Source organism: Ischnura elegans, chromosome 7 (genome assembly GCF_921293095.1).
Source record: "Ischnura elegans chromosome 7, ioIscEleg1.1, whole genome shotgun sequence".
In the NCBI taxonomy this organism is placed as follows: Eukaryota; Metazoa; Arthropoda; class Insecta; order Odonata; family Coenagrionidae; genus Ischnura; species Ischnura elegans.
In genome coordinates, this window is record NC_060252.1 from 34477132 (window position 1) to 34504291 (window position 27160).

The following is a 27160-nucleotide window of genomic DNA, read 5'->3' on the forward strand; positions in this document are numbered from 1 at the left end:
TACTCTTTAATTATTGGTTCACGTTTGTACAAAGTAAGACGTGGCAAGCGTGCACAAGCAAGTGATATCTCTACTTTCCCTTCATAGCTTCATTGTATTCTTGGGGTCTGTGAACTAATTTACAAATCAAAAACATTGCTGATATTGACAATTCAAATGATTTTGAAACTACCTTCATTTTGTGATACCATATTTGAACTTACTGCGGCTAAAGGAAGAAAATAAAGAGGACTTTTTAGTAATTAATGAAGAAGTACCTCATTGCTATTTTCATTGTTAAGTCCTATTTGTTTACTTCTTTGAGAGAGTACTTCAATGCTATATTAAAATGTGAAATGATGCAAATTTTTTGTTTGAAACCAAAATCATTGAACAGTGGTTTCTCGATAGTTTTCCTTGGAAAAAATCACCTGTGTGTAATTCATGTTTGGCATAGTCAAAGGCTGGATGAATCCAAGGTCTTGTTTTTAGGATAGGTTAAGTGTTTTTTGAAGACTACATGCAGTCTTATGAGCTGGAGATATTGAGCATGTCTTTATTTTTGTGTTTATTCATGTCATAAGCACCTATATTACCCTGAGTCATGGACTTCTAAAATTTCTTGTACATAGTTTGTCTGTTTCTATTATGCCTCATTTTATTGTCTTTAGGTGGTGTAAGTCATTTCTTTCCTATCTTCCTTACATGTCACCTGGACTTGGTATTTTGCTGAGATATGACTACATGTGTATATTTTTAAATGACTATTTGTTAACATTCTCATTCATCTATTATATTTTGAGAAATCAGCACATTTGTTGTAAAATAAGCATGCAGTCTTTGCTAATGCTTATCATCTATCAAATAAGGTAGCTTCTCAAATTGACAAGTTTTCTTGAATGTAAGATTAAACTATATCTATTGCAAGTTCTTTTTCACATTTCCTTTGCTTATATTCGGACAATTTTTCAGTTATACCATTTTTCATTACTTCCATAGCATCCAAATTGCTTCTTTACATTGAAAAAGTGTTTTCAAAATACTTAGTAGTAATAGTAATTAAATGGAGTCACTGGTTGCTCTTATGTTAAGCTGTTTTGGTGACTGTCTGATTTGAGAACTACCATTGTGTTTGCTAAAGTCATTCTGACACTTTGAAATTCAGTATCGTTTCTTGATTAATATACATTGGATGCTATTATAATTATGCTTCTATTGCATTAAACTTGAGTGTCTTATTCAATAATGTGCATAAATGTTTCTTCATATCTGGGCTCATCATCTTGTTGCATCATTTAGAGGAACAGGGTGGGCAATATCTTGAATTCAGATCCTCTTAAATGGAGTGCTTAAGAATATTTTGGTACTGAATTTGGCCCATAATATTGTATGGATTAGCTTTTTTTATTTTCTAAGTGGATAGTCCTCTTACCAAGGTGTTCTGCAGTGCATATATTGTGCATTAAATTGAAATGCATGTTATGTGAATACCAGTGGTGATTTGTTTTATTCTTATATGTTACTCAAGTTCACTCAGTTGATGTCACCAAGATTATTCCTTTGTTCCAGATTCAATGCTGCCTGTTGTATCATGTTTGTTATGAATTGATGGCTATATAATGGAACGACTTCTACAACGATAAGATACAATTACTGCATTTCATGTCCAAATAACCTAAGCAGAAGAAGCATGTGCAGCGTTATATTCACAGCAATCATCTTCTGCATTGGCATTGTGGTGTCACCATGTATTTTGCTTAATGAGAGAATATATCTGGAGTAGCAAAATGTATTTTTTCATACATTTTTTAACTTGTTGTCTGTTTTTTCTATATTCAAGTTCAACACTCAGTCTAAATCATATTGAACTTCTATTATGTTAAAACTGATTCCATAGGGTGTCATCTGTATTATTTATTTATGAGCAAGTGTTTGACGTTGCTCCACATAGCTAGTTATTAGAGCATCACCTCTGTCAGTGTTTACCTGGCCTTGATGTATTTTATACAAGAGTAATTTTTTATATGATTAACTACCTATTCCATTGCTTTACTCTGGTAATTCACATAAGTGGTTACATTTTTGAGTTCTTTACATCAAATTTGAAGATGAGTTGCTGATATGGAATTCTCAATCTATTCAATAGCATGGAAGCACCTTTATTCTCATGCTCTGACATAGGCCTGGTTAAGTGGTTTTTCCCTCTTTGTTTGTTGTGTGTTGATACGATGACTAATCAGTTCTTATTGCACATATCCCTCTTTGGCATATACACATTTTATCATTACCAATATGTATAATGTTTATACCATGAATACTTGGTTATCTACCAGTCGAGTCGTGGTTAATGTGGATTGTTGACGGCTTTACACATTCTAGTGAAACATGTTTGCATTAAGTTGTCTTATATAGAGATATAAAATCAACTGTTATATCAGATATTTCATTATTTTGGCATGAAAAGAGCAAAGTTTATTATAATTTACCACCTAGTATCAGAGCTTTCTGGTTTAAATACCCTTAGAAGTCCTTAATTTGCAGGAATGATTTCCAAGAACACTCCTTACCTAAGATTTTAATGAATTTTCAAGTAAGAGAAAGATTCTTACATCACTTCTAAAAGGTGCATGGTTCGGTCTTTAAAAAATGTATTTACCTTTGCTTAACATATTGTCAAGATTAAGAGCCATTTTTCACATTTACTCCCATACAGTACTACTACTAGTCCACTTGTTTAGAGAGAACACATGAGATCACATCAAAGGACTCATGAATAAACTTAGGTGATTCATGCATGTTAAATTTTTGTAACTATTATGCAGACGTATGGAAATCATTCTATAATTATGTTAATTATCCTAAGCATATGATGAGGATGTAAAAAATGACTACATACTAAGATATGGATGTCATTCACATTAATCTCCAATTTAAGGATATTGATACCTAAGTGTATGGAAATTGTATTTTATTCCATGGCATATTTCAGTTAGGCTAACAGAGATGTCCAGTTGTAAATCTTTCACGGAATTGAATTGAGACAAGAGTGGACTAAATGAGGAGCCTGCTGTTGACAAAAGTCATAGCAATCTAGCTGACTTGAAGCTAACTAAGAAGGAAGACTTATTTCCATATCTTATCATATACTTTTGAGTGTTTTGTTACAAAATGCATGGGCATGCCATTACAGGAGTTGTGTCCTGGTCATAAAAGACTTCAGTAATCGTTTTTGGATTAATAACAAAATAGTTCATGTCATATATAGATTGAATTTTATTCCTACATTAGTGCCCCGGTATATATTAGGCATTTTGGCCTTAATATGAGCACTTCGGTTCTTCTTTATTTATCTTATGTTTCACTTCATTTCACCTTAAGCAGAGATGGGAATTGCTTATAATCACAAATATATTATCTGGGATTGGGATATTATGGGAGAAATGATCTCTTTTTCAGTCATAAATAAATTTTTTACCAAATGCGTCTGCTTGGAATTTGAAAGTTAGTACCCTTGTGTCAACTCAGATTGTAGAAGTTAATTTTATATGTCTAGTTAAGTATTACCTACTGCTGTTATTAATCACAATTAACTGTTCACGGAGCTATGTTGTGTTATTAGGCGTTCATTCATTGTATCCCACAAATTTTTTGTGTTGATTTAATTGCAAGAGTGCGTCTTAGTGTACGTACTAGGTTTTTTGAGAATGGTCTGACATGATCCCCTGTTAGATTTTGTTCTACTTTTACTTTTCAAGGAATTGTATGGATGTTCATTTTAGAATTGTTTTCTTTTGCTATGTGTTCTCTATTCCAAGGACTTATTTCCCAGGAAAAGACCCCAGTGGTTCACCTAGGCTTGTAGTTATTAATTTTTTTTTCAATTAGTAATGCAGTAAACAGTGGAAGGGCTTGCATAGGGATGATAATAAGCAAGTTGTTAAACCGTGATTCAAGTTTGTTTTTTCTAGGTTGCTGCAAGCCTGATTCCGGCTTGCATTGCTATTTGGGTACAAGGACGGACTGGCCAGGTTTGCAATCTCTGAGTCACCCAAGCTTAGGGGGGCCCTGCTCCATCTTGAGGGGATATTAAAGGTGTAATTAAAAAAAGATATTAATTACTTAGGTTACTTGCACCAATATTTTTTGTAATTATAAAAAGTTTTGTGTTCATTGGTTGCTTTCTTTACTGCATACTCATTGTAAATTAAATGAAGTGAGTTAGGTGTCCAGAAGGTAAAAGAAAATTGCAAGTGCTTATTTGGAATGGTTATTTGGAAAGATTGTATTTAGTTTCTTTTTTTTTAGATTTCAGTGCTGTTTCTGGGACAAAGTCATTAAAGAGATATCAGCTCCATAATAAATTATTAATTTTCTCAATTTTCATAGTATTTTTTATTAACTTTATCTACTATTTAAGAGCGAAAATATTGTCAAAATCCATTTTCGGGCATGCAGTTCCCTAAAATTTTCCAAGGAAGACCTCCAAATTCCCCCCATCAGGACCCCATTCACCCCAGACCGCTGGATACTACTATCATTGGAACAGATATGCCCTCTGTCTGTTTCTATCATTGGCGTTTGGTATTGAGCACATCCATCCATGTGAGTACCCTGCGGGGGCCCAGGTAGTACTTAAGACTGGGGGGGTGGGTTTTAGGTGCAACTAATACCAGGGTGTGTGGGGGAACGGAATACCCTCCAGGATAAGCGGTAGGTGCGAGATTAGTAAATTGGCGAATTTTAAGATAAATGGTGAGTTTTATGGCTTTCTGAGGGATATTTAATTAGTCCTTACACTATTCTATTAGTAATATTAATCCAATAAAGTAAAATGGATTAAAATTAAAAATTTCTCTGATCTCTGGGGGAGGAATTTATCCCCCACAACCCCCCTCGCTGCTCCATTGGTACCCAGGATCAAAGCAAGGAGGACATTTCGTGGTCTTTCAAGTAGTAACATTTTTGCAAAGAATGAAGAAGCCAAAATTGTAAGTGAATTATGACAGCGTTTCATTGGTCTATACAATGAAGAGAATGACTTAAATTTGTTACATGTCTTATGCGAATATAATTTTTTAAATAATTTCTTCAAAATTTTCGTTACGAGCTTAATTTATTTTCGCTTCTAAGGGGGGGGGGGCGTAGCCAGGAATTTCGTTCGGGTTAATGATCGAAAAAACTTTATTTGTCAAAGAAATCTTTTGTAAACTCGTCATTTCTCAAAATTTTGTTTTTTAAATTAATCAAAGTAACTGTGTTTTCATATTGTCCGGGGGACAGGGGGGTCCTATCCCACCGCACTACGCCGCTGAAAGGCCGTCTCCAGCTGGGTACGCCCATCTACCCGCTGTCCTACTATCAGATTTCAGTCAGTAAACTCGCGACGGAATTGCTTGTGTCAGTACATATTTTGCAAAGAGCCTTTTCATTGAGGGTGAGAGTTTCCGTTAATAGTATTTTCAGTGATTATTTAGCGCAATTGGGTGTCAACCCGTTAAAACAAGGGTTCGATCAGGTCGTAATACGTTTAGCCTTTGCCCTGGTTTTACCTTTATTTTCGCCGTTTCCATTGTTGTCATGCCTAGAAAATTTGTACTTATGTTACTGAAGGTTTCGAAAATCAATATCACCTATCCGAAAATTACCAACATTCTTCGCTTACCAAAAAAACGAAGAAATTTTACCACATCTCCTTATGGGAAAACGGAGTATTTACACTGAAAATGGCGGACGTCGTGGTTGCCATAGTGGAAGCCTATGCGACGACTCGACATGATGAGAGAGTAGTGTTGAGAGAGCAATCTAGAGGACTCTGCCGGGTAGCTTGCACCAACGCCATCTGAGAGAAATATTGAAAGGTGTAGGGGAGGTGAGAGTGGGAGGGGGAAGTAGGGGAGGGTTTCCGTGGAACTCACGTGGTCCTACCTGCCCACGCCGGTGTAACGCCATCTTGACTGTGTGTTAATAGCAAGTGAGACGATTTTGTAATCCGTGCGATTTTCATTGTCAATATGAGGCACTATTGTTGTGTTTCGGGGTGTGGTACCCATATTTCGGATGGGAAGTTGTTTCCCTTTCCGAGAGTTGTGGAAAGGTAAGGAAAATGCATGGTTTCTTGTGAATTTGTACGCAATTTTCATGCGCAGTTTTGCAAACTATATCCTCGCATGAACTTAGTGTTTGTTTCTGCTTCCTCAAGTGTTTATTTTATGAATTATATTTTATTCTGCATATATTATCGTTCGTTCGTAGCATTGTTATGAACCATTTAACTTCCTTGACGTGTTTAATATCTATGTTAATTGGCTCACTATAATCCTCTGGCTGATATTTCACCCTTATGTACCTTTCGTATAACCATTTTGCGTTTTCCTACTTTCATCCAGTTATTGGGATAGAGTTAAGGTGTCTATAAATTAATTTATACCGTCCTCATTAAAAAAATATGGTCAAATATAAAGAAGCAACCATTGATGAACGCGAATGTAATACAGTCTTAGACACATGAGATATTTTCCGAATGTTTAACTTGCTGAAATTCTGCGTATTGTCCGCATCGCATGACCCCCTGTAAATGCTTATTGCTGTTAGTTCCATTTTCCAATCGGTTCAAATTCCATTGAAATGCACCCAAATTTTGATGCTCTGTCATAAAACTGTGAATTTTTGAATATTTCGTTTTACCAATTAAACTTATCAGCTTGCGTTCATTTAAAGGATAGTGATCTTAGCTGCTCATAATGAGTGTATGTTTTATAAATAACTGTTACTTTCCTTATTGAAAAGGTTTCATCATAAATTTTACAGTGAATATCTAGCTTGTGTTTTTCTAAACTAGCGGCATACGTAGGTCATCTCTCCTAAAATTGTTCACAAATAAGTCATTCCGTAAAGCTTCCCGTTTCCCAATCACGCATACCATTACACATTTAATATTTGTTTTAATATAAATACCTTGGTAATAAATGACTTTCTTGCACTTGTATTTGATTTCTGTATATACTATCTACCATTTTCAGGGCAAAGGAGTGGAAGGCATTTTGTGCCAATGAAGAGTTGGAAGGGGAAGAGAGTTGGAAGGTAACCAGCTCTTCTATAAGGCGGTCATTTGCTGGAAGCATTTCCGGGTGGGAGACTTCCAAACTCCTGAGTGCTTGAAGCTCAACAGGAATGCGGTACCTGTCCTGCATCCACCCTTCTCTCGCACTACTTCTTTATCATCTTCTGAATCATCTCCTTCTATCCCCATAATTGCTTCCTCTTCATTTACTACCCTCCCTATTTCATCTTCTCTCTCATGCCATCAGCCTTCACCAATTAATCCCTCACCTCTCCTTAAAAGATCATCATCTGCCGTGGTTGTTACATCAACTCCTGGCACCTCAGCTCCTCAGCTCTTACCTACAAATTTAACCCCTGTATCTGCCTCTCCTAGTACCTTTGGTGATGAAGCCAGAGGTGATGCCTTTGGTTCCCACTGCCAAAATCCTGTATTAGAAGAGGAAAGGCCTTCCCTTGCAACATCTTCCATGGTCATCACATCTTCTCTATCTGCAGACATATGTGGTTCTAGTGCTTCATGCTCTGGGACTATGAAATGCTCTTCAGTTAGGAGAGGTGCTCGGCGCTCCATTCTTCATGATATTGGCATGAAAAAAGTTTCGGACTTGACTCCAAGGAAGAAACTCATGTATAGTAGAATGAAGAATCTGCGATGACAATGGAATAAGTTGACTAAAGTTACTGATGGCAATACATCAGCTTGCAATTCAAATCGCCTCCTCCAAGACAGCAGATTTTTGAGTGGCCTAGATCACAATTTTCCCCCATATGTTGTCACATTAGTAAAAATGCTACTGAGGGAAGGGAGCAGTAAACCCAAAGGTAGACGATGGTCCCACGAGGAGAAAGTTCTTGCTCTCTCTATTTTTAAAAGAAGCCCAAAATGCCACTCTCTACTTCGGGCGTTAATTCCTCTTCCTTGTCACAAAACTCTGTCTCATCATCTTTCCAAATTTACTTTTCTTCCTGGTATTAATCCAGAAATTTTCAAATTTCTTTCTTCTGTTGTTGAGGGAATGGATGAGAGGGACAGGTACTGCCTCATCTTGTTTGACGAAATGGCAATAAGACCTGTGTTGCGATATAACAGCCTAAGAGACCAAATTATAGGATTTGAAGACCATGGCACCATGGGTACTTCCAATGCTTTGGCAAAGGTAGCCTTGGTGTTCATGGCTCGAGGCCTATTCTCCGCCTGGAAGCAGCCACTGGCGTATTATTATAGTGCCTCAGCCACTTCATCGGAGGCATTGAGGGAGATGTTGGGGGAGGTGCTTCTAAACTTGAAGGGGATTGGATTGAATGTGGTTGCCACTGTCTGTGATATGGGCACAAACAATGTCCGAGCCCTGCGACTCATGGGAGCATCATATGAAGATCCTTCATTTCAATTTGAAGGAGAGACTATTGTCACCATATTTGACCCCCCACATTTGTTAAAATGCTTCCGGAACCTTTTTATGCAGCATGATGTCTCGGTTCCGGTGGTATTGGCTGGAAACGAAGTGCGTCTTTTGGCTTCGTGGCACCATCTCCAGCAACTGTACGAGGAAGATGGCAGGAATCCCTTTGGGCGGTGAGTGGGTTGAAACACTGATGTGATTATTTAATGTCATTATTGATAGTGTACCTCTTAAGGTCATCATTACTATTATTGGTTTTTGATTTGCTCTTTCAGATTGTTTCCTCTGACTGAGAAGCACATGAACCCAAGGGGATTCCTGAAGATGAGGGTGTTCTTAGCAGCCCAAGTGTTTAGTCTCCGTGTTGGCCGAGGCATTGGCGCATTGGTGGCAAGAGGTTCGTGCCATTCCTTATGCAAATAATAAGCTGATTTGTCTTTGAGGTGAACAATGGAAAATTATAATTCATTGCTTTTTCAGGAGCTCTTGGAAACAGCGGGTTAGCCACTGCTGAGTTCCTGATTGCCATCAATGACCTCTTTGATGCGCTGAATGGTGACACGGAGGCTAAACGGAGAGAGAGAAAGCGGGGTCCCATCACCCAAAACAGTGGGCATGTAGAACTTCTCAAGAGAATGGAGGTTCTGTTGAAGAAAATTAGATTCCTGAGAGGAAGGGGGCCACGATTTCCTCCATCTCATAAGGGGTGGCTGGCTACCATTAGGGGTGTGTGTAGGTTTTGGGAGTGTTTTCAGGGTAGGTTTCCCCACTTAAGCACCAGGAACCTCAACCAGGATCCAATAGAAAATTTTTTTGGAGTTGTGAGGCAAAATTGTGGCAGTAACCACCACCCGGATGCTGCACATTTTGTCTCAGCTTTGAAGACTGCAATCATCAATGGAATGGTTGCCACGAGATCTCGTGGAAACTGTGAAGTTGATGATTGCAATATTCTAAGCAACCTTAATAAATTTTTGAACTGTGATCCTGGTTTGGGGTGTGAGCCTCTCCAGCCGGACACTGTGGAGGTTGGTGCTTCAGTGAGGAAACCTATTCGAGTGAAGGGGTACAGGCTCTTGCATAAGAACATTGACTCAGCTGCATTCCCGGCAGGTTATGTTGCTGCAGGTGTTCTTCAGGGAAATACGTGTTCTATCTGCCAGGATCCAATAGAACCTTCCTCGGACTTGTTTTACGCTGTTGATGGGAATGATGGAGAAGGGAGCCCTACAGATGGTTTTATTATGCTGGTGGATAGTGCAATACGTTCTCTGCTAAAGAAACTGCGAAATGTAGGTCACTGCAGGCAGGTGTCTTTTCAACTCAGGAAAGAGCTGTCCTGCTGTGACCTTGATGAGACCTTCATACGATGTCAGAGCCATAGGATGGAGCTGGCATCAAAGATGTATTCGTACATTATCCTGCTAGCTTTGGAAATGTACTGTCGGGAGAGGAATAGAAGCCTCACCGTCTTACCTTCTGAAGGTTAGAAGCCAGGTACATAATTTACTCAATTTATTTTGACGTGGTGTGATGTGGAGATATTCATGGTGAAGCAAAAACCTGAGTGATATTCCACAAACTGTTATTTGCTGTCGGCTATTTTCAACGGCTATAGCGTCATTCTCAAGACTAACGTTTTGTCTTGAGAATGGCGCTATATCTGTTGAATCTAGTCGACAGCAAATAACAGTTTGTTGAATAGCACTCAGTTTTTTGCTTCACCATGATTACGTTATTCCAGTATTTTGGCTGTTAATGTGAATGTTATCTAGTTTTGGTATTCAAACCTGCTTGTACCAATAACTACCTATGTTTGGATAAAGCTATTGAAGGTCTCATCATCCTGTGTGTTGGGTTATGTTAGTTGATGCAGAAATTCCCAAATCATATTATAGGCAATATTATTTATATATATATATATATATATATATGTAATATATAAAATCTTGATGAAAGCGCACTAAGCGATAATATAATGTAATATTACACACCTGTTTGTCTATACTATGCAATGTAAAATTTATATTGCGTACATGTTAATAATATTTCCTAAAACTTGATTGTTATACATAGAACCTGTGCCCATTAATTACACATGTACATACATATGCATGCCCACATCTGTGTTTGTTTTTCTTTAAGATGACGTATTTGTCATGCTGTTGATATCATTACGATTTATTAGTCATGTTATTTGGCTATTAAGCATAATGTGTATGTGTATGCATAATATGTATATGGTACATAATAGCCCAACAACATGATTTACAGTAAGAAAATCCTCCCAGTTTTAGGCATCATACATTAGACACCGACACACACGAAGCATTTTATCATCTTTCCAGCCACCTCTTATGTTGCGTATTGAAGACTTTCGGGGGCAGCTTCATTGTATTATGATTAGACAAGATAGCTTTTGCGGCAATTACAGAGTGAATCATCGGGCAATGAAATTTTTTTTTCAGTTTCATCACCTGATGATGCTCTCTGTAATGGCTACAAAAGCTTGCTTAACAAATCATAATACAATAAAGCTGCCCCCAAAAGCCTTCAATACCCATGAACCTTGCTTCACAAGCATATGTTTAAACTTTTCCGTTGCTCCCTCCCTCTTTCGTGATTGCTGCTATACTGTTGTTTTCTTGAGGCAGCATTTCCACAATCATGACCCTGAGATCTACGAGGAGTTTATTGTTATTAGTCCCAAAGTTATAATAGCAGTTGCTTTCTCTCTCTCAACATCTTCACCGGATCCCTCCAATGACAAAGGTTGCTGTTTACTGCAATTAATGCCAATTATAATGGAACAAATATACAATGCCCTTTCCTTATTGTGGTCATGGTTGTACTGTCTCAATCTTGTCAGTCCTATGCACATCATGTTTGAGTACTATAGGCTATTTTTTGGCTTCATTGTATTGTTATAAAGTTGCTGAGGTGCGCTAACTTTTAATTCACATGACAAATTTTGAGCTGGTACTATGATTTCTATTCAATGCTCACATACCTATTAATGCATTGCATTCACAACTATCCTTTATGGATTGTGTTGAAGTGCCCCTGACTGTCAGTAACTTTAATTGTCTTGCATGGTTATGCTGCGATGTACTGCCAGATTGCTATTCAGTGCCCAAATGCCTATTAATGCATTGCATTCACAACTGTCTGTTGTTAATTGTGTTGAAGTGCCCCTGACTGTCAGTTGCTTTAATTGAATTGCATGGTTATACTGCGATGTACTGCCTGATTGCTATTCAGTGCTCACATGCCTATTAATACATTGCATTCACAACTGTCTTTTGCTCAATGTGTTCGAGTTAGCAATATTTCTTTCCTTATCCTTGAATGTGAGGTTTTTTAATTGCCTTAGTATATTTTGATGTTTACTAAAATTGTTTCTAATGAAGTGAAGTGCAGTGGCGTTGCAGTGAGGCTCCATTCTTTTTCAGTGATCTTTTGATACTTTTTCAAATGTTAAAGTTGCCTTGTTTTGTAAATGCAGTACTGTTTTTTATCAATAAAAATTACTTAAAATATAATGACTAGTTTTTATTTAAAGGAAACAAAAAGTTTTGAATTTCAGGAAATGCGAGTATTACTATTACTGTATGCACTGGGTGATATATTTGAATACCCAGTTTTGCCGCTCATTGTCAGTGTTGCCATCTCTCGGCAGTTACCTACACTTTTTTCGGGCTGCCATCTATGAAAATCACTGTACTACGTCGACAAAGGAAAAAGCGGGGGGAGGTGAGGGGAGGTAAGGTACCTCCTCTTAACATGGCAGTTAACAAAGCCTGCCTTCAGCGTAGACTCCGAGAAGGATGCGCGCGGCCACAGATATATACAATAGATTGGCAGTGCCTATGTTTTCCTCACGGTGGCGCTGAAGCCGGCCGGCAGAAGAATTTTGCGCAACTAGCCATCTTGCTTTCACCGACCGTTGCTCATGTGCCATTAACATACGTGTATTTGAGAGGCTACTTTTCCTGCTTTTGGAGCTTTTTAAAAGAAGAATGATGAACCACTGCGTTATGTGGGGGTGCACATTTAAGTATACTACGAGGGGAAATTTTCCTGGGGGCGAAAATGTGTCTCTACACGCGTAAATAATAGATATAAGGAAAGCATGGTTTGCGTTCAGTAATGTCTCCGCTTCCATCTCACAGAGCATGAAAATATTTTCCAAAGCCTTTTTTTTGTACGTATCGCCACGAAATTTATATCACGTGAAGTGCAGGTTATGCTCTACCTTTTTAAATTTATTGTTGACAAAATTCACATAGTTATAGAAATAGCATCATGAAACTGTGACACGTTATTTTTGCTGAAATGCAAATTGCTCTCGAAAACAAATTCTAAAGGTGTGTGACGGAAGCGGATATTTACCGGAGTTTCTGAAAGCGATATCATATCAAATGCAGTAGCTTCATATCTCTAGGATCGGTAATTAACCCCTCAAGCGCGGCGGGCATTTATTTAAATACCATCCCAGCGGCCGGATGAGATTAAGAAGACTTCACCTTATTGGCATACTATCATTCAATAATTTATATCGTTCATAATATACGATCATTATCATTAAAAAAATTTGTAAACTTGCATAATGTTGTGCGCTACTATATAATAATTTTTCAAGCGATTTGAATAAATATAGGCGTTGAGTTTTTCGACCGAAGTCGTCAATGTGCTGGTTTAAAACGGAATTTCATCGAATCATTTTAAAAATTTCTGAAGGCCTAAAGTCGTTATGAATATTTTATTGGAGAGGGAAAGCATTTCTTCAAAAGATAGAGCAATTTGTTTTAATCTAAAATACAATATCTGGCGGAAAAAAAAAATTATATACAGTAGGTCAGGAAGTGTACTGGGTACGCATGACGGCGTTGAGGGGTTAATAACATGTGCATTCTCTGTCTCGGTGTCTGTGTTTTGATGACGGAATCATCATGATGTTTTCAGTTGTGTTTTCTGTGTTTACCAAGAAAAGACTTTCTCCAGTTTCCATTATGTCATATACTTTCCCCTGTTGCATTATTACATTGTATCGGAATTTTATTTCCGTTGTAGTATTATAATTTATTTAGATATGTAGAGCGTGTATTATGCACCTTTAACTCTATCTGGAAACTTAACGAATTTCTTTCAAAAGCATAAGTTTTGACTTTGTTAATATCTATTGAGTGAAATTCCGAGAAACTGATCGCTTAAATAATGGTTTGCATGTGCTCGCGGTGAAATGACACGGTCACATTCATTATAATTCAACCTTTCCATGTAGCACTTATCAGGTATTTGATCATTTTGTGGCTTCTATATAGAACATGGTGTCTGTTATAATCACTTATCCCGGTAAGATAGAAATTCTAATTAAAAACGTACCCCCTCATGATGTAAGATTTATATTATAGTCTGCTTCCCCTTCGAATATTATAACAACATGAAACTGATTATTGATGATCATGGATCAAATCGTTGAGTTTTTTAAGCCAATAACTTCTTTTCAAGTTCGCAATTGGGTGATCGTGAGGGGAAATCCAAAACACTGCCTATATAAAATAATGTAAATTATATTTCTGATGCTTAAGGATAGGAATTCAATCGCATTGACTATTTACGACCTCAGAAAAGCATTTTACAGCACCAAGCAGCATGCCTTGCTCAGAAAGTTAGATCATAATGGGTTTAAATAGGTTGAATCAAATTTAATTACGTAATATTTTTGGCCCGATTACTTATGGCAGTGAAAGGTTAGGTAGCATTGCTTCTACGTTTTTCGTCTAATTGACAACTCTAACTGAGCAACAACTCTTTGACAACAAAAATACAGTAAGTGGAAGCATCAAACCTTTGGAATTTTCGAATTATTTTGTTTGAATAGTGTGACAATGTCGCTGGTAAATCTAAGGGTGAACAATACCATGTATTCACGATTGTAGGCTACCTTCCTACACTAGCAGACGACGTAGTTAACCATTTTCCCCATCTGCTACGCCCCTTCTACATTTGGGACACAATATTTTTTTTTCGAGATAACTCATGCATATGGATTCCAATTCCATAATATTGAGCAGGAACCGAATTAGTATTAATCTTAGCTCAGCTTATATTACCAATTTCATAACTTCTTCACGGTTATGTTCCGCTCAAAGATTGGTTAATTTACCACGTAAGTGTCACGATCGGTCCCTTTCTTTTTAATTGGATACATCTTAAACGAAAATGACAACGTTTTCTATAGTTCATAGCCTTAATCAATGCGCCATTATCTTTCACAATGTAATTTTCCTCCAGTTCCCTACTTACGCAAACGCATAGGTCGGTGAAAGCAACATGGCCGCCAGCAGAAAGGCATGGCTTCACCCCCCCCCACTCCCATTGCCAATCTATTGTATATATCTGTGCGCGCGGCGACTTGCTATTTTTTCCATATTTCATGTAATATTCTAAGTGGCAGTTGTGGGAGTTCATTCAAATGTTAAGTTTAAACGCGAAGTTTCAACGTGTCTTAAAGACACTGTCATGCCTCAAAATGATCGGAATTATAATTGCTCTAGCATGTGCTGGGTCATGGAATGTTAAATACATAACGTGTTTCAATTAATAAGAGAAATTTAACTTCTCCGTGTCACATAATAAGATGTCATCTGTATCTAACATATCACTTCGGCAAGGCAGTAAGTTGTAAAAAATTAGCGCCAAGTGAATAAGTGAAATGCGTGTCAAATGTTGAGGTAAAGCACCTGTGAATTCAGTCCAAATGGAATCGTGATATTTTTCAGTCAGAACGGTGATATTTTTCAACTAATTTAAGTCTATTCATTTTTCATTGCCGTGACATTCATGAAGTTCATTTTTCCATGTCAAGACATCATTGGAATTGTTGCCTTCTCAAATTGTTTTATACAATAGTGGGATGATATTTCAGAGATACTGTTACTGATATCTATGCATGATTCTACTGGCAAGGAGACATCGTGAGAGTGATGTTCTCCATCTAAATGCCAATATTATTTGCCAACGGCCATACCACGTTGAATACACGTGGAGAGTGGACGTGTTGGCGGAGCGCTCCGTGAGTAAGCGAAGTACGGTTTCGGTCGAACTCTTGCCCGGCGGATGCCCTTGGCTTCGCCCGGGCTCCGTGCGGGGAAAAAGCGATCGTGTTTTGTCTTTTGATCGCTGAGTGAACTTTTTGAAGCGAAGTTTTTTGTCGTTATTTTCTACCAGCGGAGCGCGGAAACGCGATCGGGCGGATAATAATATCCAATTATGCCGGTGGAACGAAAGAATACAATTTGCATTAATTTGCAAAGTGTCACAGGCACAGTTACGAGTCTGGAAGTGATGACCTTTATGAAGGAGGTCCTGGAAGTGAAGCACGAGCACATCATCGGTATGCAGTTCGGCCCATATAGAAGTGCAGCATACATGAAGTTGGAGTCTGAGGAGCTGATGAAGATGTACTTGGAAGGCCATAAGGGGGAGCTGCCCTTCCCATCCAGGGCCAACCCGAGGGGAAAGGCGACAATTGAACCAGCCAGCAAACCTGCTACCTACGTGAGAATCTGCTACCTTCCCTTTGAGGTAGACCAAACGGAGGTATGTAGAGTCATGGGACAATATGGCAAAATCATTACGCACTTTGAAACAACTTGGGGGGGTGAACATGAGTTCAAAGTAAAAAACGGACATCGGACCATAAAAATGATAATTGAAAGAGACATACCAAGCTTTGTAATTATATCGGGTGAAAAGGCCATCGTCCATTACGATGGCCAACCAATTACTTGCTCCAGATGTGGCTCGAAAGAGCATGTACGAATTAGCTGCCCAAAAATAACAACCGGTAATCAGAGAGGTTATAATGATGTCTTAAAGGGAACGACGGAGCCGAATGAAATGGAACTTGATTTGCCCCTGTTAAATGAAACGTTGGAAAGTGAAACCCCCAGCACTAGCAAACACGCCGTCACTACTGGGGCGGAAAGGGAGGGAGACAGAGATAACGATAACGATAAAGGAAAGAAGCACAACAGACGAGGAGGTAGAGGGTCGCGGGCTGGAAGGATAAGGGGGGAACACAGTGAAAGTGATTCTGAGAATAATTTAGACCCGAGGGGAGAAGAGAGTGTGGATATGGGAAATGCCACGAAAAAGGTAAAATTGGATGACGGGGACAGTTTAAAGAAAGCTGAATCGATGACTATTACGCACCGAGTTTGGGATAAATGGGAAAAATCATTAGACGAAGGGAATAGTCAGAAACACGTCTCCCCTGACCCGGAAGCGGAGACAAGTGAGGACAGTGCAATTGAATGGATTAAAAGTACAGGCTCATTATCGGAATATGACACAGACTTCCTTGAGAGATCCTGCAAAGAGTTTGAAAAAAACAAAAAAACGTACATGAAACAGAGTGAGAGGGAAAGGAAAAGTGAGGCCAGAGAAACACGGGGAGGAAAGGGAAAACAAAAGAGTACTGAGGAAGGAAATAATGTGAAGGGGGAAGGTAGTTTTGCAAGACCCGATGATGTCAAGGCTAGTGGTACGAGTGAAAAAGTAGCAATTAAAAACACCACAACAATAGACAAGAAAAAAAACAGCCAGGTACGGACTCATCATCCGAGGGAGACTGTTTCAAACGGGAAAAAAAAGCAAAAGTGATGAACGTGATATTAAAAGAAGGGAAGAAATAGATTAAAGTGTAAATGTTTTCAAATACGTCCTCCGCCAATTGCGGAAATTTCGGTTTTTGTATTTGAATGTAGATGGTTTCCTTTTGGTTTTTTTCTATGTATTTGGGATAATTTGTTTGATAGTGATGTAAATGGGTGAACGTCGGTCCCTCATCAAGGGAGGACGATGAAAAAGTACATATCAAAAAGTGTAAAATTGAGGGGAATTATGTATGTGATCGGTGGCTGGTGGATAGGCGCCCGACTCACGACCAGAAGGGCCAAGTGGGCCGGGTCGGGCGTTCGATTCCCCAGGCCTCCAAAAAATTTACAATGTTTCAATTTGTCATACAGAGGAATCAATGATTAAAAATGTTGGGTTAATTAATTTGTCACAAATACGAAGATTATTCGTAAAAATTATTAAAAACTTTTGTTTCACTTTGACCAAAAAGAACATGTTACAGAAGCTCTAAGTGCAAAATTTTTGTGAAGAGTGCTTCAAGTGACGGTGGCCTGGTGGATCGACGTCCGGCTAGTGAGTAGAGGAGTGAAGTGTTTGAAGCCGGACGTTCGAGTCCCCAGGCCCCCAACGAAAAAGAAGAAGAATAATAGAGCTAATATTTGGTCAAAAAATTTTTTTCTGTGATAAATTTTTATATTTTATAATTTGTAAATGAAAATGCCTGTATGATAAATGTACTTAATAGTGTTGTAAATCTTGGCTAATAAATATTAATACTTTGAAAAAAAAAAATACACCGGTTCTCGTCCGATCACCGAAGTTAAGCAACGTCGGGCCCGGATAGTACTTGGATGGGTGACCGCCTGGGAACACCGGGTGCTGTTGGTATCACTTTCCCCTGCCACACGCCTTTTAGGCGGCTTGCGGGGTATTATGTAGATGTAGATGTATTAGTTTCGGAAAACGGTATTCTCCGGCTCCAAAATTCTTTTATTAATAATGTCATTTCTAGCGGTTTTCCCCTCCATTAAATTTTCTTCGCAGCCCCCACACTGCCTTGGCAAAAAATTCTGCCGCTTCTTACTGAGGATGTCCTTCCATCCACTCTGTCTCATTAATTACGTGCCTTTTTGCGCCCTTTAAAGGGTTCCGCCCCAGCAACCCTTCCTCCACGTTTCACCCTCGCTAATCCCTCAATGGGGCGCCGGGGCCCAAACGTGTGAAGAAGGGTGCGAAAGATAGACAAAGAGGTCATCGAGAACGCCTGTAGCAGATTACTGGAATGCAGGGTCGTTGCACTTGTGACAGTCGGAAAATCCCGGTTTGAGACACCGTTTTCAGTGCTGGGATGGGGTTTTTTTCCACCTACAGCAACGCATGACAGCTGAGCCGTCTTTTTAGCCTGTTTCAAGCAACTGTAAATAAATGGGATTGGGCATGTCACAACTATTTCCTATATGAAGTAATATAGCTTACTGCAAACATTTCATCCATGTAAATGATCAAAAAATACGCAATTACACGCCAGGAATGAAAATTTAAAATCTTGGAACCGAAATTAAACATTAGGTACTCATAAGAACCATTCGTGTTTGTTGTTTAGGAATGAAAAACCTTCCCTTCGTTCACGAGAGAGGATTCAGGTCAATAAAATATGTTGTACATAGAGAAAATCAGTGTAAATATCTTTCGCGTGCCCATCCATTTTCTGCCTAAATCTCGCTATTTAAAAGGGAAAAGTAAGAGATAAGCGTAAAAATTTATGGGCTCTTTCGAGAAGTTTACGAGGATAAACGTCGAAGTGTAATTAACTTTTAGTTCATTCTATTCGGTCTAAGGGTACTCCAGCGAATAATTGAAGCGCTTGGTATTCGTAGATGTATTCACGGACCTTAAAAATCTAGGCCTACGACGGCATGTGAGACTAATGGGAAAATGAAATCCCTGAACTAGCGTCGTACTTACTCATTCGGAAGTGTATTGCAAGTCCATACAATAAAATTAAAATGGAAGAATTACTAATGCAACTGACCTAAATGAATCGGGTTGGGTTGTAACAGCGCCCATAAAACCATAAGAATGAAAAAATTCGGCTTCCGTGAGACTCGAACATCGGGCACCCGTGTGAGGGTGATAAGCCGTGCGCCTTAAAAGATGCGGCGGTTGTTGAATTAAGGTGCTAATATTGCGACAATTTTTGTATTTATTTCTCCAACCCGGGTCTCTGGGGAAGGAAGCCATGACACTATCTAAATTCTGTGAATAATTTCAGAAAATCGATAAATAAACTTCCGAACATCACTATCGCGTTAACAGTAATTGAGTACTTACCTAATTGCATTTGAAATGTGATTGCCTAGTTTGCACTGAGCTTATTCATATTTCATTCAAATTTTGCTTTCATTGAATTTAGTTTTTGATCATCAGGTTATCACCAAAGTGAATAATAAAAAAAAGAATGTCTAATCATTTGCATTAATTGAAGGATGGGAATGGGCACTATCCCAGCTATTGCATGTTTGAAATGATCATGTATTTTTTATTGTATTTAGGTTTCCTCATCCGTATTCCGACCGCCAAAATAGGTTTGGAGAATGGCTGCGGAGGATTGGGGATAGGCATCTGATGGAGATGGATCCCATGAAGGTCTACCAAAATAAAAGAATTTGCTTTAGGCATTTCTTCATTGAGGACTACATGGAGGGCACGCATTATTTAAGGAAGGACGCCCTGCCATCTAGGTTTCCTAGAGCCCCTGCAGTTGCAGTATGCAACCCCATTGTTGTGGTGGCAGAAGTAGTTGGAGCTTCAACATCGCATGGTAATTTTCTTATTTATCTAGTGATATCTACTTTATTCTTGGTAATTTTTCTGCAATAAAAATATTCTGGTTATGAAATAATCCTGAAAATGTAGCCAAATCTAAATTCCTCATTAGTCGTTTGTACGCTCTTTCCTCATAATGCCACTGGCAGCTTGGTATTTTAAAATGTCATCATTTTTCAATAATTGTTACCTATTCTTTTTCATAGTAGTACGTTTCCAGATAAGCCTTTTATAACATAAACTGAATACATTTCTCTTTTCATGTTTGCAAACCTTAGAGCACGATGCATCAGTGGAAGTGGATGCTCAGGAGACGGAAGTGTTGTGTCCGGTCACACCTAACATAATGCCACCGAGTCCACCAACAGTGAGACTCCAACGTCTTCATTTGAGACACCATTGGCACTACCTTCTACTTCAAAGGAAGTACGACGGTACGTGTGTCATTCATATGCCTACCTACATGCACTTATTTCTGATTGTACTGATTATTATCATTAACTTATTAAATGACCTAATTATAAATTTCTTTTTCAGCGGTTCCAAAAGGGAAGGTGTCCTCCAGCGAATTGGTGTACGCGGTGCACGCAACAATTTGCGACCAAGCACCCATGGAAATGGCCTCCTCACCAAGATTTGAAATTTTCTCTACAAGGTGTCTCTGGAATTGCTTCCTGGCGTCATGTGCTGCAAGTATATTAGATGGATTGTGGTCAGAAGCAATATCTGCCAAAGCTAACAGACTTCCATGTGGTCCCTGAGAAGATAAAGAAGATGAAGGTGAAATACTGCACACAGGTGTTCAGCGACCGGCTTTCAGTTGTTATACGGTTGTCATATGCGATACGTGAGTACCTTAGATGAAAAGAGTTATGTCAGTCCTTAGATGCACAAAGGTTAAGAAAAAGACTTCGCTGTTCCACAAAATAAAATATATTTGCGACCGGTTTCGATACAGCGCATCATCATCTGTTCCACCATGTTACGCCAACCACCATCGCATTTAGCATGCGTCAGTCCTTAGTTTTTGGGGTAATTGTGTAGGGACATGTCATCCCTGAATAAACTTTAGTGACATGATGTGTTCTAATAAATACACTTGGTGAATTGCTGATAATTCTGCTCTTTAAGTGCTCTCTATTCCATAGACTTTCTTTTCTATTAAATTCTCTTCCGGATGATATTGATCCGTTTTCGTTGACAATTAAAAATATTTCTCCCCTAGCATCGAAATATTTAACGTATGAATGACTATATAGATGGAAAAATGTTTGTTCTTACGTTTTTTGTTTCATTTAAATTTGTAATTAATAATTTACTTATTTAATCCTTATTGAGTGAAATAAAATAAATTTGTTTTATTCCACACTTCATTTCCCGACCCGGGTTTCAACATCTAGCGTTATCATACCTGATGATAACACTAGACGTTGAAACCCAGGTTGTGCTATTTAAAATAAAGTGTGGAATAAAACAAAGTTATTTTATTTCATTCAATAATGAAGCAATTCCACAAAATAACGCCTGAGACCGTGTCTTACATTTAATTCTTAGTTGCTTTATGTGCACTTTACATTGGCAGTTTTGTATGTGTACCACTTTATCAAAATACAATAAAATAAATTATTTTCAGCTGGCAGTGGCGTTGAACCCAAGGCAGCCGACACTTCAGAGTTACAGTCATTCTTTGACAGTGTCAATGGAAGGTCGAGAGCACCACCTCCTGAGAAGCCTCTCCTGTGTGCAGTATCATCTTCTTCGGGATACATGGAATTCTGGGCCAAGGCAATACAGGCTTTGGAATCCATGGAATATACTTGTAGTGGTAAGGACCTTACCTCCAAGGATAGGAGGCCACCTTCCCTTGTTAATTGGGTCATGACATTGCGTAACATTCGGGATTCGAGGGTCAATTTAAGGAGACAAGGGATGAAACATCTTAGCCTCCGAAACTTGAATCAGGACCCGTTGGAGAATAAGTTTGGGTGTATTCGTTCCTATGGATTCCGAAATAATTCTCCAACGTGCACCAACTTTGTGGGGGCTTATAAGTCTCTGATTTTGAATGATATGGTAGCATCTCACTCGGTGGGAGCAAATTGTGAAGAAGATGATTGCGAGGTGTTGGATAACCTGAAAAATTACCTTTTCCCTTCAGAGTCATCCGGCCCTAGCACATCATCTTTGCCTGGTTCTTTTGATAACACTGATTTTGACGGTGTCATCAATGAACCAATGGCATTCACAGCTCCCTCAACTGTGGATTCTACCATGTCGGACAAATCAGCTGGGGATCTCTTGCGGAAATTGGGGTCTTTTCAGTGTGCTGAATGTGTTTCAAAACAGAGTGCCACTGCATAGGACCCTAGTTTTCAGGAATGCGTTGTCCCTTCTGAGAGGTTCTCAGATAGTTATAAATTAGCCACCACTCTAATTTATAAGTATGTATAAAATCGTATCCGGCTCGATTCTGTGGAAGTTCTTTATATCCATGATAAAAAGAAGAACGCAATGGTAATTTCCACACTTTTCATGTCACAACTCAGCAACAGACCATGGTTTCAACACGTGTCATTTTCAAGGTGAAAAATCCAGTACTCTCTCGGTATATATACCCAGGCCAAGGTAGGAGGTGGAGTGAAGCTTCTAACTTGGCCCTAGACTCATTAAAAAAGAGGCTAAATGGTACCCGGTGATACTTAAGGAGATTGAGAAGCTTCTAAACTTGTGTCTGTCACAGAACTATTTTATTTATAACGGCATTTTTTTACTTACTAAACACTGGCCTTGCTATGGGATCGTCTCTCTCCCCGATTCTTGCTGAAATATTCATGGACAATCTGGAGTATAAACTATTCAGCTCTGGTAACCCCCTTTTCACTAATGTACTCTATTGGTTTAGATATGTAGACGATATTTTATGTTTATGGACGGGCGCATCACGCCAATTAAATAATTTTAACAATCTTTTAAGTTCCAGATTTAAATGTTTCTATAAGAGGTGGTAAGCATGATCTATCCATATATAGAAAATAAACCTTTACTGATGTTATTATTCCTACATTCTTCTCATCACCACACACATAAGTTAGCTTCATTGAGGTGTATGATCCACCGGCTAATGAATATTCCTATGACAGTCCACAACTTCAATAAAGAACTCCAAATTATAAAAACCATAGCAGGAAGGAATTTTTTCAATACCGTGTGTTTAGACAAAATGCTTAAACGCTATCGCTCTAAAAGATCCACAAAGTTACTGACATCACTGTGTATGGTCCCGACTAAAATCACCCCCTGGGTTCATTAGAAACATTTCCTATAAACTCCAGAATGTCTTCCCTAAAAATAATTGCAATGTATCATTTTGTAACCCTATGACACCTGACAAGATTTTATTTAATTCTAAGGACAAATATCGAATAGACCAAAGTGAAGTATATAAATGAAAATGTGACGATTGTGGAATTTGTTATTGACAGCCTCCTGAACAAAAAACAAAAAGCAATAGAACTAGTGACAACACTTGCTGATGCATCACCCAACGAGAAAAATACACACAGATGGTATAAAATACCGTTTCTCGGCCCCTTATCGTACCGCATAGCAAAACTAATTCCGAAGGAAAAATGCAGAGTTTCGCTCTATACACCGATTAACATAGGTAAAATTCTGTCAAATACAAAAGAGAAAACGTAAATAATGAAAAGAAGTGGGGTGTACAAAGTTTCATGTGGTTCATGCAATGCGGCATATGAGGGACAAACTGGCCGTAGTTTCATAATCAGGGGTAAGGAACACGAACGAGCTTTCAAAAAAGGGGACGACCGATCGATGGTGGCAAAACATCTCTTGGAAACAGATCATTATTGTAACTTTGACTTAGAAATACTCCACACGGAAATAAAAGGGAAAAAAGTAAAAATCTTTTTCCCTGGAAATCTTAGAAATTCAAAAGTTAAAACAGAGGAACATTCCATTGATGAACGAAAATCTTTTTATTACCCCTCGCCATTACTGGCGATACAATATCAAAAACACAGACACATACAGAATACAGATCTCCCATGAAATGCCAAGTCATTCCCAGCCCCCCCCCTTTTTCTTGACACATCTGAGTTTGGACCCTAGATTCCCAACCGTCACAGTTGACCCCGAAAAAAAAACACGTTACTATATCCAAAGGTTTTTAAAAATTTTTTTGTACAAACCCTTTCCACACTACACCCCCACTTTCACACCGCAGAAGAACGGTAGAAGAAGGACACGGGGTCAACTACCCAGGAGGAGAAAATTCTAGGCGAGGACTCCATCCGGACAACCACAACCCGAAAGAAGACAGTGAATGAGTGCGGGGTACCCTCTCCCATCCTAGAACCTTTCTTTCCTTCCCCCTCACCCTGCTTCAGTTCGAGACCCTAAAAACGACCCTTAATCCCCCCCCCCCCACAGCCTTCAATATCCTCACTTCTCGTCACCCAAACCCCAGTAGTAGTAGTAGTAGTAGTAGTATTTGGATTTAGGGTGCGTCGACGGCAAGGTCATTTTGCACCACTACTGTGCGATTTAATTACAAAAGTTATGTATAAAGTAATCTACTGCATCTGATGTCTTCGTTGAATGTGTACATAATTAGACTTTATTAAAAATGTTTATTTCTCTGAGAAACCGAAATGTACAGATTAAGTTGGTAGGGTAGTCTCCTAAAAGGGTTTTTAGGTCTCCCCCTAGATTATTTCGTCTTCGCGCTTCGCGGTACTTAACACAATCTAGCATGATGTGTCTAATACTTAATGGACATTTACAATCCCCACATTGGGGAGGTTCCTTCTCTTCAGTAAAGAGATACGCATGGGTCAGGGGGCTGTGCCCTATCCTCAATCGTGTAAGTACTACTTCCTCTCTCCGATTACTACGAGCTGAGGAGGGCCACGCTGCTACCATGTCCTTGATGCCACGGAGCTTGTTATTATTTAGAATCCTCCATGACTCCCTCCATTTTCCAAATACCACGTTTCTTAGAGATGCTCGTAAGTCCTCGTGGGGAACCAGCGTTGAGACAAGAACTTCGTTATTCAGAGCTTCCTTGGCCATAGCGTCTGCTATCTCATTCCCGGCTATCCCCTCATGTCCCGGTACCCACAGAAAATGGATATTCAAACCCTTTCTCGAAAGGGTCAGCAGGAGAGAGTGTATTTCTTGCACGATCGGGTGCACGGGTGAGAAGCCAGAGATGGCTTGTAGCGAGCTCCTGGAGTCAGTGCATATGACAAAGGAGCCGCCGTGGTCACCTAGGGCTTCTAGAGCTGTCCTTATGGCATAAAGCTCCGCCGTGTACACACTGCACATCGGGTGAAGCTTTGCTCTGATGTTCCCGTGGATAGGGGAGAACACTGCACATGCACAAGCAGAGTTATCTTTCGAACCGTCAGTGTAAACGGGGGTAAGGTTGGGGTGATTCCATCGGAACATGGCGAACATGGCAAACAAACGCTGGTACTCCGAGGGAGTTGTGGAAGACTTCGGTCGAGATCGTGAGAGAATATTCACCACCGGAGTGGGAGTGATCCAAGGGGGGTGTTCCGAGAATGAAACAGGATACACTTCAGGTAGCGTGAATTCGCATCCGCGAATAAAATCGTTAAAACGAACGCTTACTGGTCTGGTTGCTTTAGTCCTTCGGTTAAAAACATTAATAAAACGGGGTTTAAAAAGTAAACTATAACATGGGTGACTCGTCATTGCTAAAATTTTGGAAACGTAGCTACAAAGAAGCCAGGTCCTTCGGTAGCATAGAGGAGGCTCGCCTGCGTCGGTATATATACTGGGAATCGGGCTGGTCCTAAACGCCCCAGTGCATAGTCGCAGACCTGCGTTGTGCACTGAATTAAGTGCTTTCAAATACGTCTCGCGAGCGGACGCATACACGAATGAGCCGTAGTCTAATTTCGACTGCACCAGTGTGCGGTAAAGTAAAATTAAGGTGGTGCGGTCTGCTCCCCAAGATGCGTGGCTTAAAAACTTTAAAATGTTCAAAGACTTCAAACAGTTTACCTTGACAGGATTAATGTGCTCCTTCCAGTTGAGTTTGTGGTCGAGGGTCATCCCCAGAAAACGGACTGATTCCACAAATGGGAGGTTTCTACCACCTAGGTGTAACGTGGGATTTACATGGACGCCCCGAGTGCGAGAAAAGTGAACGCTTTTTGTTTTCTCCAAAGAGACATACCATTACACATTTAATATTTGTTTTAATATAAATACCTTTGTAATAAATGACTTTCTTGCACTTGTATTTGATTTCTGTATATACTATCTACCATTTTCAGGGCAAAGGAGTGGAAGGCATTTTGTGCCAATGAAGAGTTGGAAGGGGAAGAGAGTTGGAAGGTAACCAGCTCTTCTATAAGGCTGTCATTTGCTGGAAGCATTTCCGGGTGGGAGACTTCCAAACTCCTGAGTGCTTGAAGCTCAACAGGAATGCGGTACCTGTCCTGCATCCACCCTTCTCTCGCACTACTTCTTTATCATCTTCTGAATCATCTCCTTCTATCCCCATTATTGCTTCCTCTTCATCTACTACCCTCCCTATTTCATCTTCTCTCTCATGCCATCAGCCTTCACCAATTAATCCCTCACCTCTCCTTCAAAGATCATCATCTGCCGTGGTTGTTACATCAACACCTGGCACCTCAGCTCTTACCTACAAATTTAACCCCTGTATCTGCCTCTCCAAGTACCTTTGGTGATGAAGCCAGAGGTGATGCCTTTGGTTCCCACTGCCAAAATCCTGTATTAGAAGAGGAAAGGCCTTCCCTCGCAACATCTTCCATGGTCATCACATCTTCTCTATCTGCAGACATATCTGGTTCTAGTGCTTCATGCTCTGGGACTATGAAATGCTCTTCAGTTAGGAGAGGTGCTCGGCGCTCCATTCTTCATGATATTGGCATGAAAAAAGTTTCGGACTTCACTCCAAGGAAGAAACTCATTTATAGTAGAATGAAGAATCTGCGTAGACAATGGAAGAAGTTGACTAAAGTTACTGATGGCAATACATCAGCTTGCAATTCAAATCGCCTCCTCCAAGACAGCAGATTTTTGAATGGCCTAGATCACAATTTTCTCCCATCTGTTGTCTCATTAGTAAAAATGCTACTGAGGGAAGGGAGCAGTAAACCCAAAGGTAGACGATGGTCCCACGAGGAGAAAGTTCTTGCTCTCTCTATTTTTAAAAGCCCAAA

The 27160-nt window shown here is 39.4% G+C and overlaps 1 pseudogene; it reads left to right on the forward strand.

Moving 5' to 3' along the window:
• The first annotated feature begins 17853 nt into the window (after positions 1-17853).
• On the forward strand, positions 17854-17978 carry LOC124163114 (annotated as a pseudogene).
• The last annotated feature ends 9182 nt before the right edge of the window (positions 17979-27160 follow it).